At 39.9% G+C, this 16268-nt stretch overlaps 1 pseudogene; it reads right to left on the bottom strand.

Annotated features, from left to right (window-relative positions):
* Window positions 1-243: 243 nt before the first annotated feature.
* Window positions 244-1437, bottom strand: LOC129542396 (nucleosome assembly protein 1-like 1 pseudogene; annotated as a pseudogene).
* Between the last annotated feature and the right edge of the window lie 14831 nt (window positions 1438-16268).

Genomic DNA, 16268 nt, shown 5'->3' with positions numbered 1-16268 from the left:
CACAATAAAAATACTCCAATAAGAACCAAACTATATAGCAATGGACAAACATGCATGAGAGATTCTGTGCATTCAATGCAGCTGTCAGAAAAACTAGTTAAAATGCTAAGTAGAACAAATTTAGTCTTTAAAATATCAGCTTCTTTCCTTTAAAAAAAATTTCTGAGTCTACCAAGAAAATACAAAAACATAAGGCTGTAAGTAAATAATAGCTGTGTTTAGGCTCTTACAGTGCAGGTTTCCTCAAGGCCACACACATCCTGCTCAGTGCTGCTTGCACTCTGCTGGATTTTGATCCTTCTTTGGGTCATAGTCTGGATCATTTTCCTCATCTCCTTCTTCTTCCCCTTCCTCATCCGCTTCTTCACCTTCTTCATCATAATCATCGTCATCATCTTCAATAGCTTCTCCAGTAAAGTATAACACTGATCTTGGGATTATACACTCACGTAAAAAGTGACCAATTTCAAAGTAAACAGCGAAGATAGCTTCAGAATCATCATCCAGATCTCCACTCTCAGGAACTTCAGGAGGGGCAAAAAAATTAAAGAAAGAGTCATTAGAAACTGTTTTGGTCACAGTACGAACTGTCCCATGTCCCTTGTGTTTCTGCTTCTTAATCGTTTTCAAAGTGACATTCTTCCCTTTTTTCCAATCTATCTGGCACCCTGTACAACCCATAATTTCTGGTCCATCAAAAGAAAAGGGATCAGAATCATCTGGTTCTGACCTCATCCTATATGTCTTTGTCAACACTTCATTTATGAAATATTCATTGGGTTCAAAGTGAAATTCTAAGACAAAACTCATAGGTTGATCTGCGTCTGAGAACTTCACTTTAATATCTTTCAAGTGCTTCAGAATAGGTTCATCATGTTCCTGAACCATATCACTGAGCAAGTCAACATTCTTAAAAACTGTCAACCAAAACTCAGGAATTCCCTTGGGATCTTCTTTTTCTTCATCCTTTTACTCATCTTCAATCTTGGCCTTTTCTTTCAGCTCCTCTGAAATTTCATCTTCCTCATCTGGTTTCCATTCACATTCTTCTTCTGTAGGTTCATAAATGGCATTAATGATCTCAATTTGCCTATCAAACAGAGGCCGATAAAGAACAGCATACTTTCTTTCAAGATCATGAACTTCCTCATAGAATTTGGCTTCTATCTGTGCACATTTAACTTGAAGGTTTTTGAGAGCATTCACTCGTCTTTTAACTACCCTAGGCAAGCTTTCAATGTATCCTGTCGGTGTTTCTACCAGACCATCAAGTCTTTCTTGAAGGGCTGCAAGAATCTGAGGATGTTGCATCATCTGAAGAGTCAGCTGATGCGCTTTGATTTTTGTTTCTTCACCAGTTTCTTCTTCTTCTACTTCTTCAACATCATCCAAATCTTGATCAAGTTCAGGCTGTTCTTTGTTGTCGATGTCTGCCATGTTGTACAAATGCCAAATATTTTCAAAAATGGCAAATTTCGTTTTCCAGCTCAACTCTCCTGTGGCGAGCACGGGGAGCCGAGCGGCCGAGCTGCCCAGGCAGTGTGTGACTCAGGGCGGCGGCGGGAGGAGCAGGAGGCGGCGCCGCAAGCAGATGGCGCTAAAAAAGCAGTTCTGTGTATTCTTGCCACCTCTTCTTAATATCTTCTGCTTCTGTTAGGTCCATAACATTTCTGTCCTTTATCGAGCCCATCTTTGCATGAAATGTTCCCTTGGTATCTCTAATTTGAAGAGATCTCTGGTCTTTCCCATTCTATTGTTTTCCTCTGTTTCTTTGCATTGATCACTGAGGAAGGCTTTCTTGTCTCTCCTTGCTATTTTTGGAACTCTGCATTCAAATGGGTATATCTTTCCTTTTCTCCTTTGCTTTTCACTTCCGTTCTTTTCACAGTTATTTGTAAGGCCTCCTCAGACAGCCATTTTGATTTTCTGCGTTTCTTTTTCTTGGAGATGGTCTTGATTCCTGTCTCCTGTACAATGTCACGAATCTCCGTCCATAGTTCATCAGGCACTGTCTTTCAGATCTAGTCCCTTAAATCTATTTCTCACTTTCACTGTATAGTTATAAGGGATTTGGTTTAGGTCATACCTGAATGGTCTAGTGGTTTTCTCCACTTTCTTCAATTTCATTCTGAGTTTGGCAATAAGGAGTTCATGACCTGAGCCAGTCAGCTCCCAGTCTTGTTTTTGCTGACTGTATAGAGCTTCTCCATCTTTGGCTGCAAAGAATATAATGAATCTTATTTTGGTGTTGACCATCTTGTGATGTCGAAGTGCAGAGTCTTCTCTTGTGTTATTGGAAGAGGGTATTTGCTATGATCAGTGTGTTCTCTTGGCAGAACTCTATTAGCCTTTGCCCTGCTTCATTCTGTACTCCAAGGCCAAATTTGCCTGTTATTCCAGGTGATTCTTGACTTCCTACTCTTGCATTCCAGTGCCCTATAATGAAAAGGACATCTTTTTTGGGTGTTAGCTCTAGAAGGTCTTGTAGGTCTTCATAGACCTGTTCAACTTCAGCTTTCAGTGTTACTGGTCAGGGCATAGACTTGGATTACTGTGATATTGAATGGTTTGCTTGGAAACGAACAGAGATAATTTGTCGTTTTTGAGATTGCATCTAAGTACTGCATTTTGGACTCTTTTGTTGACCATGATGGCTACTCCATTTCTTCTAAGGGATTCTTGCCCACAGTAGTAGATATAATGGTCATCTGAGTTAAATTCACCCATTTCAGTCCATCTTAGCTTGCTGATTCCTAGAATGTCGATGTTTACTCTTGCCATCTCCTGTTTGACCACTTCCAATTTGCCTTGATTCATGGATCTAACATTCCAAGTTCTTATGCAATATTGTTCTTTACAGCATCGAACCTTGCTTCTATCACCAGTCCCATCCAGAACTGGATCTTGTTTTTGCTTTGGCTGCATCCCTTCATTCTTTCTGGAGTTATTTCTCCACTGATATCCAGTAGCATATTGGGCACCTACCGACCTATTGTTTCTTTCTGTTTGGGATTAACATAAAATGTAAAGGGAAAGATCTCATCAGAAACATTAGCATTGTTACATCCACTTGTGCATAGATCTTCATAAAATTCAAATGGATACAGAAACCAGGTAATAACTTATTAGATAGGTATATTTCTCTTTATTCAAAGATTGTGCAACAGCATCCATACCTATACAAACAGAAGAATGTCAACTAGGAGAGTAGATTAAAAAAGGAGATGTCAATTTTTTTTTTTTCTGTTTCCGCATCTGATAGTTACCACTCCTTCTATTTTGCAAATGCAGAGCTTGAACTTTTCAAAGTTGATGGAAGTAACAGAAAGGAAGCAGGAAGGAACTGTAAAGTATTTACCTCCCTTATAATGCTATGATGTTACAAAAATTTAGCAATTCAGCATCATTAAAGTAGGGATATTTTGTGCAATCTGAATGCAAAACTAAAGTGTCTTAAACTAATAATGTACACTAAAGAGATGAATTCCTCTTCACTTGAGAATACTTTGAACATCATGTCTACACAAACTGAAGAATCTAACTAACACGATGAAACAATTCTGCTCCTGGACAGTTTTTGTGTGTTCTTTGGAAACTCTAACTCTGGGCGTATCTTGCATACAATTCTCTTGTTAAGGATGCAAGAAATTTCATGGCTGGTCATTTGCAACCACTTGGGCATCTTAATAGTTCAACTCGTTCTTTGGCCCCAGGAATTTTCACCCTTTCAGTTGGTTGTAATAGAATCAGAGGTGATCCTTTCATGGTTCTCCTTCATGAGTGAACCTGTTTGGAGCATTTTTTTTTTTCCTCTGAATGGTGACTTTGGAGGGCAGGCACCTTTCCAGGCATCTGTCACTTCTTCCCTCCTATAGTGTGGCCTCAATTTTGCTTCAGTGAATCCCAGGGGGCACACATCAAGCTCTCTTCCTGGTCACTTTGAAGACTTCCTCTGTTTGCTTAAAGTGAGGGGAAGGACTTGCCTGTCTCGGCCCATTATGCTGGAGTGGAGGTGGAGGAGGGGAACCAGTACACTGGGTTCCTCATGTACAATCTCTTGACTTTTAACAAGACTTCTCTCTGCCTTGTAATCTCTTCGGCAACTGATAAAGATAAAAGCCACTTTATTCAACTTAGTATTACTAGACACTGCAGCTGAAACTGAAAGGAAAAGAACTGTACTTATAATCACGTCACATAATTATAAGAACCATATTTGTGCTCTAAGTTAGGAGTTCTAGATAATCCATGAGGGAAAGTGACTAGTCCAAAAAAAGCAAAACATGAGATTACATTGCTACACTGACAATAGAGGGATTTTTCTCAATCTTGAGTACACAACTGATTTTATCTGTATATGGAAGGCAAATTACCATTAATTGAACAGGGAAAGTTATATTTTGTGAGTAAGCGTTATATGGCAAATCTGGTGATAGGCAAATCAGCAGATAATATAGTTTTATTTAATGACATCCTAATGGGCTTCCGTTTTAGTAAAGAATCTGTCTGCCAATGCAGGAGACACAAGAGATACAAGTTCAGTCTCTGGGTAAGGAAGATCCCCTGGAGAAGGTAATAGCAACCCACTTCAGTATTCTTGCCTGGGAAATTCCAGGGACAGAGGAGTCTGGCAGGCTACAGTCCATGGGGCTGCAAAGAGTTGTACACAAGCGATTGAATACAGCACACAGCACCAATAAAGGAGATAGTTAATATTTTTCTTACATCCAAAGAAATAAATTTCACATGGAAAGCTAATTGTTATTCCCAGAATGAGTTATTAAGTAACAGGGTAAAACTATTTTATCCAAAGCTTATTGTTTCAGGGGACATCATATTGCCTCTTCATAAAGTAGGAAGTTTTTACTATTATATATTACTGTTTTAGACAATTAGAATTGTGTCCTTTGGTACAAAATTATGTGCCCCATTGAACATTTTCCTCCACTAAACCTTGTATTACATATCTGCTTTGGCTATGATCTTGCAAATATGCATATAACTTAGAATTTTCAGCAATAAATGGTAAAGGCAATTTTGGAAATCATGTAGCTAGAAACTCAGGGAAAATAAAAATGATATAGAAGGGGGGAAATCTGGACTAAAAAATTTCTAAATTATGTATCTTGGGTTGATCCAAAATAATTGTGCTAAAACTGTTCCAGTTAGGGCCTAGAGAAGGAATCAGTTGCCAATATAATAATCGGGGGCGTGTCACACACTGGCCACAGTGGAAGGGGTCAGAGTGAGGAGACAAGTTTCCTACATCAGAGGCCTGGGATCAAATTTGGATTCTCAGCAATCCTTTGTTAGTTTGAAAAAACCTTCAATTTTAGAAATTACTAACTGGCTTTTTTGATTTTGCTTAATTGACATCTTTAGTATGAAGCAGCAAAGGATTTAGTGAGATAAGTAGATTGAGTTTACATTTGACATCTACAAAAAATTGTATAAGTTTATGATTCATTTTGTTCTATTGTTATTGCTATGGTCTGATGTGTCTGTTCAGATTCAAACACTGAATTGCCCAGTGTGAGGTTATTAAGAGATGGGGCCTGTGGTAGATGATTAAGTCAGGAAGGTAGAGAGATTAGTACCCTTGAGATCGGTCCTGGGTGTTCATTGGAAGGACTGATATTGAAGCTGAAACTCCAATACTTTGTCCACCTCATGCGAAGAGTTGACTCATTTGAAAAGACCCTGATGCTGGGAAAGATTGAGGGCAGGAGGAGAAGGGGACGACAGAGGCTGAGATGGTTGGATGGCATCACTGACTCAATGGACATGGGTTTGGGTGGACTCCGGGAATTAGTGATGGACAGGGAGGCCTGGCTTGCTGCAGTTCAAGGGGTCACAAAGAGTCAGACACTACTGAACTGAACTGAAGAGACACTATAGAATTTAACTCCTTCCATTATGCAAAGTTACAATGAGAAGTCTGAAACTGTAAGGGGGCTGTCACCTGACTATTCTGACAGTCTGATCTGAGATGTCCAGCCTCCAGAACTTTCAGAAAAAATTTCCGTTATTTATAAGCTACTTAGGCTGTAGTATGTTGTTACAGCAGCCTGAGTGAACTAATACAGTATAAATATGGAAAAAATCTGTGTACTTTTTAATAGGAAACTATGAACATGAACAATTTCTCATGATTTGTTCTTATATTTATGTTGACTAAATGTACTTCTTCATTTATGAACCAACGCTGCCTTTAGTTCTCAATTATTTTTTCCTTGCCCACAGCAGTTTTACCTGAAAATACTATAAAAAACTATAAATGATTTATTTTAAAAATAAATTCTTAAATTATAAGTAATCTAGAGTGGCTTCTAAGTTGGTGATTGATCTCAATCAGTTAGTTTGAATTAAGACCTGATCGATTTAGTGTTTTTAAAGGAAGATCAAGTTTTAAATTTAGTTTCTCAAGATAAAATTTTCATCAAAGAGAGTAGTCCATATGTCTGTCTTCCTTTCATCATTTGGATTAGCCAGGGAAGAGGAAGATATCACTGTGAAGTGACATGCAAGTGAAGTTCATCGCTAGGGTTAGTAATAACCATTTATTTTCTGAAAGAAAAAAATTAAAAGAAAATGGTGCAATTCACAGGGGTATACATTTCTGTTAAAAGATAATAATAAAACTTTCTTTCAATGTATTTCCCTTCCCCCTATATCCTAATTTCATAGGCCATAATCAAAATGGCAAGTTTGGCATCTCAAGTCTCTGTGGCTGCAACAATTTTTCCCAGCTAGTAACAGATTCATTTCTGCTAAAATTCTATTACACTAAGCAATTTCTCTCAAGGATTGTAACAATTCTTCTGAAAACAGATCAGCAGCTTTCAGTATAATCTTACTTCATCTAACTGGAACAAGGTCCACTTCTGGTAAATCCTGCAACTGGATGTGACAGGAATAGAAAACTCTATTTCAGTATCTTGCAGAGTGTGGTGAACGGCATTTGGAGGGTGGTCTGGATTGTTTTTTGTTTTGTGTTGTTTTCAGTTCTCTTAGCATTAGCTTTTGTTCTATTTTATTTTCAGTAACACTTTAAAGTGACAGCTGTTGTATTTAAAGAGAAATAAAATGAAGGGATAAGGGACGGCTGTCTTTCAACTCTTCACTGAAGATATAAAACAATATAAACAAAGACCTTTTGGAAATATTTTTAAATTCTTACATTTACTACATAAAATAGGTTCAAAAATAAGCTGGAATTCTATGCTCAACTATGCATGTATATGTACTAAATCACCTCAGTCGTGCCCGATTTTATGTTACTCTATGGACTGCAGCCCCCCAGGCTCTTCTGTCCGTGAGAATCTCCAGGCAAAAATACTGGAGTGACTTGTCCTACCCTCCTCCAGGGAATCTTCCTGACCCAAGTCAAACCTGAGTCTCTTGCACTGCAGGCAGATTCTTTAATGCTGACTCACCGGGCAAGACCCACACTCAGCTATGCTCATTCATAAATAGTTCAGTTCAGTTCAGTCCCTCAGTCGTGTCCGACTCTTTGTGACCCCATGAATCACAGCACGCCAGGCCTCCCTGTCCTTCACCAACTCCTGGAGTTCACCCAAACTCATGTAAATCGAGTCAGTGATGCCATCCAGCCATCTCATTCTCTGTCCTCCCCTTCTCCTCTTGCCCTCCCAGCATCAGAGTCTTTTTCAGTGAGTCAACTCTTCACATGAGGTGGCCCAAGTATTGGAGTTTCAGCTTCAGCATCAGTCCTTCCAATGAACACTCAGGACTGGTCTCCTTTAGGATGGACTGGTTGGATCTCCTTGCAGTCCAAGGGACTCTCAAGAGTCTTCTCCAACACCACAGTTCAAAAGCATCAGTTCTTTGTCACTCAGCTTTCTTCCCAGTCCAACTCTCACATCCATACATGACCACTGGAAAAACCATAGCCTTGACTAGATGGACCTTGGTTGGCAAAGTAATGTCTCTGCTTTTTAATATGCTATCTAGGTTGGTCATAGCTTTCCTTCCTAGGAGTAAGCATCTTTTAATTTCATGGCTGGATGCTGCACTCACCATCTGCAGTGATTTTGGAGCCCCAAAAAATAAAGTCTGACACTGTTTCCACTGTTTCCCCATCTATCTGCCATGAAGTGATGGGACCAGATGCCATGCTCTTAGCTTTCTGAATGTTGAGCTTTAAGCCAACTTTTTAACCCTCCTCTTTCACTTTCATCAAGAGGCTTTTTAGTTCCTCTTATACATACTCAAAGGCTGGTACTGAAGATACTAAAATTGACAAGAAAGAAAAACCAACTTTACTGAATGTATAGCTGAGAAAGAGGAGGACAGAGAGGAGAAAACAGAAAGAAAACAAAAAGGGAGATAAAGGGGGGCTGCAGAGAGGGAGAAAGTAAGAGATAGAGGTACTCACATCATTTTAACTGTATTTTAACAATCTGCAATAGCTGGATGAAGTTATTTAAAGCTTAATTTGGTCAAGAAAGTTAATTTAGAGTTTAATTGAAAGTTTAAATGAAAAAAAATCTCTTGAAGAACATATAAACCTTCCGTTCCGTTCCGTGCAGAGAGTATTAATTATCACTTTATAAAGCATCTAAATGATCTGCCCAAGCCTATACAGCCAGAAAATGATACAACCAGGTGGCAAATTAAAACACATAAAATAAAGACTCAGTATATAGTAGTCTAGCATCTAAAGTTTCTATGGATTGGAATGATATCAGTTTTCTCAAATTCTTTAAAATGTTTAACAATTCCTAAAAAAAAAAAAAGAAAGAAACTTTCTGGATGTATTCAAAATAACTCATTAGAGCATTCATAATAATCTTTGCAAGGATTGTAGAGCAGCGAATAGCCAGGTCTCTGGAGGATTTTCCTGCCTTTCTCCTATTTCCTTTTGTCTCTTTCTGCTTTTCCTCTTCTGCTGTGTCCATCTTCTCTTTCCTTCCTCCTCAAAATAGCTAAATAAAAATCATTTATTTAGTAGCTTTACAAATATTCTATCCAATGCTGAGTATTTACATATAATATCTGGTCCCATCTCCAGAGCTATTCTATACTGGAACTTTTATCACTCATGTTTACAAACAAGGACATTGGAACTGAGTTTGGAGTGCTAACTCCATTGCTGTGCTCTTTATGCCATATATTACACTACAGTATTTCACAACTGGAGTGAAAGCTCCCACAGAGGTCAATACTTAGAATATGCCAGAATAAATCAATGTTGATTTTTGTTTTAACTCTGAAAATTTGAGCTTGAGTTTGATAGTACATGTGGCTAGGGCTTTACAATGTAACAGGAGAAAAAAAAGTATAGGATAGTCCCTATAGTATTATAATCAGAGTAGATAAATGTTATTTTGACTCAATAGAAGCCTTCAAAATTGTGTTTTAACCATGTCCACTGATGCAGTAAGAGAACAGATAAAGACCATGGTAGTCTGAGAGACTAACCAAAAGTGTTCTCTTTGTGTAGAATAGCTGTGCTATGTGTGTGAGTCAATCGCTCAGTCATGTCTGACTCTGCGACCCCATGGCCTGAATCTGCAGGCTCCTAGTTATAAGCAATATATTGTATAAATTAGCTACACCCTGCCTGAAGTTAAAAATGAACAATCTGGGGATACTCAGAAAATCAATCACAATAATTCCTCTCTCCAAATTGGGATTTTGAAAAATGTATGTTAGGATACTAAATTTATTTTTTAATTTTTAGTTCTCAGAACAATATCTATAAGGAAGGAGTCTTTTTATTTTATTTTTTTAATTGAAGTATAGTTGATTTAGGGCTTCTCTCCTGGCTCAGGCAGTAAAGAATCTGCCTGTAATGAAGGAGACCTGGGTTCAATCCCTAGACTTGGAAGATCTGCTACAATATTGTGTTTGTTTCTGGTATATAGCAAAGTGACTGAGATAAATATACATATATATATATAGAGAGAGAGAGATTCTTTTCCATTATGATTAGAGGAAATTGAATATATTTCCATATGTACACAGTGGGACCTTGTTGTTTATTTTATATCTAGTAGTTTGTATCTGTTAATCCCAAACTCCTAATTTATCTTTCTGCAACCCCCTTTCCCTTTTGATAAACATAAGTTTGTTTTCTAGAATATTAAATATTTTTATACTCTATAAAGAGTATAGCAGAGACATTACTTTGCTAACAAAATCCCAACCAACAAAAAGCTATGGTTTTTCCAGTTGTCATGTATGGTTATGAGATTTGGACCATAAAGAAGGATGAGTGCAAAAGAATTGATACTTTTGAACTGTGGTGTTGAAGGAGGCTCTTGAGAGTCCCTTGGACAGCAAGGAGATCAAATCAGTCAATCCTAAAGGTAATCCATTCTGAATATTCATCAGAAGGAATGATGCTGAAGTTCCAATACTTTGACCACATGATGTGAAGAGCCACTAGGAAAGATCCTGATAGTGGGAAAGATGGAAGGCAGGAAGAGAAGGAGACGACAGAGGATGAGATGGTTGGTTGGCATCACTGACTCAGGGGACATGGGTTTGAGCAATCTCTGGGAGACAGTGAAGGACAGGGAAGTCTGGTGCACTGCAGTCCATGGGGTCACAAAGAGTTGGACACCACTGAGTGACTGAACAACAATACTCTATAAAATTAAAGGAAGGGTTTTAAGCATCATATACGTAATTTGTTTCAAATCTTTTATATTAGCTGCAAAAATGTTAACTCTCCAGAAGTTAGTATTATGAAAACAACCAATTAGCAATGTGTAGCAAAAATATTTGTGATATATGGCCAATTAAAATAGTTGTAGAATGATGACCCAGAAATGGAGGAAATAACTGAGGTTATGGAAGTTGTCTGCTTTTTATCGTTTGTTAAAGGACACAGCCTGGGCATGGGAGAGATATCAGAAGGTACTCCAGACAGAAAAATAGCTTTGTTAACGTGAGGTCGTGCGTAATGAAAGGCTATCCAATCAGAGTTGGACATCAGAACCAGGAAAAGAAAACAACAATAGGATCTCTATTAAAACCATGGACCAAGTATATGGAAGATGGTCCAGAAGAAAGGGTCATAAAATAAGAGAGCAGAGAAGTAGATGATTAAAAATTTCCAGATATGAAACCAATACAGTATTTCAGAGAAGACATGAAGTAAGGAACCAGAGAGAACATTAACTCCTAATTTAGGCAAAGAAAAAGAACAATAGTCAACATGCAAAATTTAGGGAATATATGGATGTTTTCAATCAAATCAAAACAAAGTGCTTTAAGAATGAGGCATGTACACAGCATTCAGAAACACACAGGTAGCAATGTTCAAGCAGGCTCCAAAGGCCTGGGCAGTATTAGATATTGAATTTTAAATAACTTCCACCTCAAAGATATAATCCCTGCTGGTATAAGAGACAATCTGTGGGTGAAGACAGGTCATCGTTTTTTAGATCAGTAAAACATGTTGTAAAGATTAGTGAGTGGGCACCAGTGTGGGCAGTGAAAAATATGAGTCAGAGCATGTTAGATGTTAGCAAAAGCGCATAGCTGCAAAGACAAAAGAGAATTGTAGGCTGAGAAGAAACATCACCTAAAACAAATGAACTTCTATTACAAACAGACTCTAAAATATAGATTGCTCAAACACAACAGAAGTTTCTTTCTTTCCTATATGATGGCAGTGGGAAGTGCCATCCTCCACGCACTCACTCAGGAACTTAGGTGGATAGAGTTCCCGCCATTTTTCAAAAGGTGCCTTCCAAAGGGCTTATCTTCCTTCCAAAGAGGAGAAAAGCATTCTGGACTTCAGCAGTCCAGAAAATGCTCCTCTCCAACCTCTGACTACAGGGAGTGAAACTGACTAATGGTCCCAGTTGCTGCACTCTGGAACCCAACACGGCCATTTGTGCCCAAGTCAAACTTCCCATTAGCCAGTGACTGAGCGTGGCTAAAATACTGTGGCAGGCCTGTTCCTCAGAGACAAACAGTCCTCTGATGTGCAGCTTTGGATTGAAGACTTCCCATCTGCCTTGCTGCAATTTTATTAGAGCTACGCTACAATCTAAGACTTTCCCTACACAACTTTCTTTTGTTCTTCCTCTCCATCATAGGAAGTGAACCTACATCAAAGTCTGAGAACTCTACCAACGTCTTCTGGCTCTCAACTTTTCTCATAGATAATTTTCCACACACAAAAAAATGACTTGCACATGTAAACTTATCCAACATCTGTTTCTCCGAGAACCCAAACTAATGCAGGTAGTGCCAGAAAGCAGGCAGTAAAATGAGCTTCCCTGGTGGCTCAATTGTAAAGGACTGCCTGCCATTGCAGGAGGCATGAGTTTGATCCCTGGGTCAGGAAGATCCCCTGGAGAAGGAAATGGCAATCCAGCCAATATTCTTGCCTGGAGAATCCCATGGACAGAGGAGCCTGGTGGGCTACAGCCCATTGGGTCACAAAAGAGTCTGAAACAATTTAGTGACTAAACAACAAGAACAAACTGGGCTCAGGGACTAGGTCATTCACTAACTGGCAGGCAAAGAGGATGTTATTCTGAAGAATGTAGGGTCCTGGTAATTCCTGTCACATGGTATACTCTAATCAGTAATGATTTCACCAGTTGTGACCTTGGAAGCTATCCCAGTGGAGAGAAATTCCTTTATAGATTTAATAATTAAGGTACTTGAAAAATATCAAGACAACAGTGCCTAGAAAGCACTGGAGCTTATTATTGCAAAGTCGAAATGTTACTGATCAGGGTTCTTGCCCTTCCCCATTTAATAAAAATTGATTAGAGGTCAAACAAGGCTTTACTGGGGCCCCTGCTGCAGCAGAAGGGAGCAAGAACAAACAATAGTTTCCCTTGCTTGCTCCCTGGCAGTGGGGGGCAAGGGGGAAAGACCTTGTTCCTCATATGAGGTGGGGGTAGAGGCAGGCCCAGGAGTTGAGCCAGAAAGGTGGCTTAGGTGGTTTGCCCACCCCTTAGGTGGTGTTCCTGCAGAGAGCAAGGCTTTTGTGCTGGGCTCTTCAGAAGTGGTAGTCAGGTTTTTTGGTCTCTTTGTATCTTTTGTCCAGAATTTACCCTAACTTGTGCATGCATGTAGTTATTTTTAGTCCCATATATTTTCTTTGTAGTTTGTTGCTCCAGGAGAGGTGTGTTCAGCTGCAAGCATTGCAGCGCTTCAGCAAAGTGTCCCAGGTTCCAGTTTGTTTCATAATTATTGCCCTGAAGAATGATAATGTGAAATTCAGGACTTAAAGACTAAATTTGAGAGTCAGAAGGCCTGTATTGAAGTTTACAAAGAGTTCTTTATCTTGAAGTGGAAGAGGGGACTTTGAGTAAAGTAGATTACCCTCCATTACCCTCTAGTTAAGCATCCAACTTCAATAATTAGAGCTTCAGAGTTGTAGACATTTTTAAATGTTCGTTTAAGGCAGGTATTCCCTGCTAAAATAAGGGCCTGAATTGGGAATCTGAAACATGGCATGAAGACTCCTGAATGGACTCCTGTGAAGGAATTGTCTCTACAGATACTCATGCTCCAAACCTTTAGAGTTCACACAGTTTGATTCCTTTTCCTTAGTAAGAGCTAGATGTCTTGCTGGAAGATACTTAAGAGGCTCAACCTCTGCAAAATTACAGGGGCTCCCCTCCTGGGTACTCAGACAGTTATAAGGATTAAATCCCAGGATGGCTGGGCTGGGGAAATGCTCAGCTGAGAAGGAAGGAAGGAATGACACCCAAAAGGAAGCAAAATAATTACTTACATGCCAGTAACATGAACCAGGGGACTGCCCCTAGGATTGGATTTTGTCAAGGGGACTAATATACATGACTAGATAAGCAATATTTCATTGACATCAGGGAACATTCTAGGGTTTTACCGATTTATCACCCTAGCAAGGACCCTAGGGAATGGGACATTCTACCCACCACTAGACTGACTATGACAGACCTAAGAAAAGGGCTCTAACCAATGCTAGAAAAACTGTAAAGGCTTAAGCTGCCATGAGTTACAGTAGAGGAAGGAATAAAGGAACCAGGTAAAGAGGGTATGGTGGAGTGGTTAATAATGTGAGGCCAAAAAAATCACCAGGTTATGCTCTATGCCAAGTTCCAAAAGATATGATTTCAAGTCCATAAAAAATGTGCTGGTGAGAAAACAGATGTCATACAAAAAGTTCAGTTCAAGCCCTTCTCTTCAGTCATGGAACTGGCTCTTTAACATTCATAATAACTGCTGGAAATCAAGAGGCCAAAATTACCATATAAATATCAAGGTTGGAGGAGCAGACAAAAAGTTGGCTGGCAGGGTGTTTAGAGGTAACTCATAGAGAGTGGCCTCAATAATGAGCTATACACAGTTATTTCAGTCCTGTTCGACTCTTTGGGCCCCATGGACCATAGCCCACCAGGCTCGTCTATCCACGGGGTTCTCCAGGCAAGAATATTGAGTGGGTCACACATTAGTAAAGTCATGCTCAGAATTCTCCAAGCCAGGCTTCAGCAATACGTGAACCGTGAACTTCCAGATGTTCAAGCTGGTGTTAGAAAAGGAGAGGAACCAGAGATCAAATTGCTAACATATGCTGGATCATGGAAAAAGCAAGAGAGTTCCAGAAAAACATCTATTTCTGCTTCATTGACTATGCCAAAGCCTTTGACTGTGTGGATCACAACAAACTGCGGAAAATTCTGAAGGAGATGGGAATACCAGACCACCTGACCTGCCTCTTGAGAAACCTGTATGCAGGTCAGGAAGCAACAGTTAGAACTGGATATGGAACAACAGACTGGTTTCAAATAGGAAAAGGAGTCCATCAAGGTTGTATATTGTCACCCTGCTTATTTAACTTATATGCAGAGTACATCATGAGGGACGCTGGGCTGGAAGAAGTACAGGCTGGAATCAAGATTGCCCGGAGAAATATCAATAACCTCAGATATGGAAATGACACCACCCTTATGGCAGGAAGTGAAGAGGAATTAAAGAGTCTTTTGATGAAAGTGAAAGAGGAGGGTGAAAAAGTTGGCTTGAAGCTCAACATTCAGAAAACTAAGATCATGGCATCTGGTCCCATCACTTCATGGGAAATAGATGGGGAAACAGTGGAAACAGTGTCAGACTTTATTTTTGGGGGCTCCAAAATCACTGCGGTTGCTGGTTGCAGCCATGAAATTAAAAGACGCTTACTCCTTGGAATGAAAGTTATGACCAACCTAGATAGCATATTAAAAAGCAGAGACATTACTTTGCCAACCAAGGTCCGTCTAGTCAAGGCTATGGTTTTACCAGTGGTCATGTATGTATGTGAGAGTTGGACTGTGAAGAAAGCTGATCGCCAAAGAATTGATGCTTTTGAACTGTGGTGCTGGAGAAGACTCTTGAGAGTCCCTTGGACTGCAAGGAGATCCAACCAGTCCATTCTAAAGGAGATCAGTCCTGGGTGTTCATTGGAAGGACTGATGCTAAAGCTGAAACTGCAATAGTTTGGCCACCTCATGCGAAGAGCTGACTCACTGGAAAAGACTCTGATGCTGGGAAGGATTGGGGGCGGGAGAAGAAGGGGAGGACAGAGAATGCGATGGCTGGATGGCATCACCAACTCGATGGACATGAATTTGGGTGAACTCTGGGAGTTGGTGATGGACAGGGAGGCCTGGCGTGCTGTGATCCGTGGGGGTCGCAAAGAGTCGGAAACGACTGAGCGACTGAACTGAACTGAACTGTCATGCCCTTCTCCAGGGAATTTTTCCCACCCAGGGATCAAAAAAGCATCAACTGTGTCTCCTGCATTTCAGGCAGATTCTTTACCGCTGAGCCACCAGGGAATCCTAAGGGCAAACAGACTAGTAGCTAATAAGGGTGTTAGGGGCTTCCCAGGTTGGGCAGTGGTAAAGAATCCGGTTGCCAATACAGGAGACACAAGAGAAGGGTTGGATCCCTGGGCCAGGAAGATCTCCTGGAATAGGAAAGGCAACTCACTCCAGTCTTCTCGCCTGGAGAATCCGGAAGACAGAGGAGCCTGACAGGCTACAGTCCAGGAGATCACAAGAGTCAGACACTGAGTGATTGCGCGCACGCACACTGGCGCACACACACACACCTTATTAGTCAAACATACACACATTTTGTCAAATTTTACAATAAGAAAAAGGCAAGAAGGAAGGAACAGGACGCTGAGGGAAGTTGTCCTAATAGACAGTAATTATCACTTGCTCAGTTCTCATACTTGAACCAATTTTCAGCTCCAGAGTTTGCCACGCACCTGCAAGAAACAGAACACAAAGTTGCAGAGG

Source organism: Moschus berezovskii, chromosome 19 (genome assembly GCF_049115385.1).
Source record: "Moschus berezovskii isolate FMDL1 chromosome 19, NW_MosBer_1.0, whole genome shotgun sequence".
In the NCBI taxonomy this organism is placed as follows: Eukaryota; Metazoa; Chordata; class Mammalia; order Artiodactyla; family Moschidae; genus Moschus; species Moschus berezovskii.
Note: the sequence above shows the minus strand (reverse complement) of the source record. Positions and strands in the feature narration are given on the sequence as shown.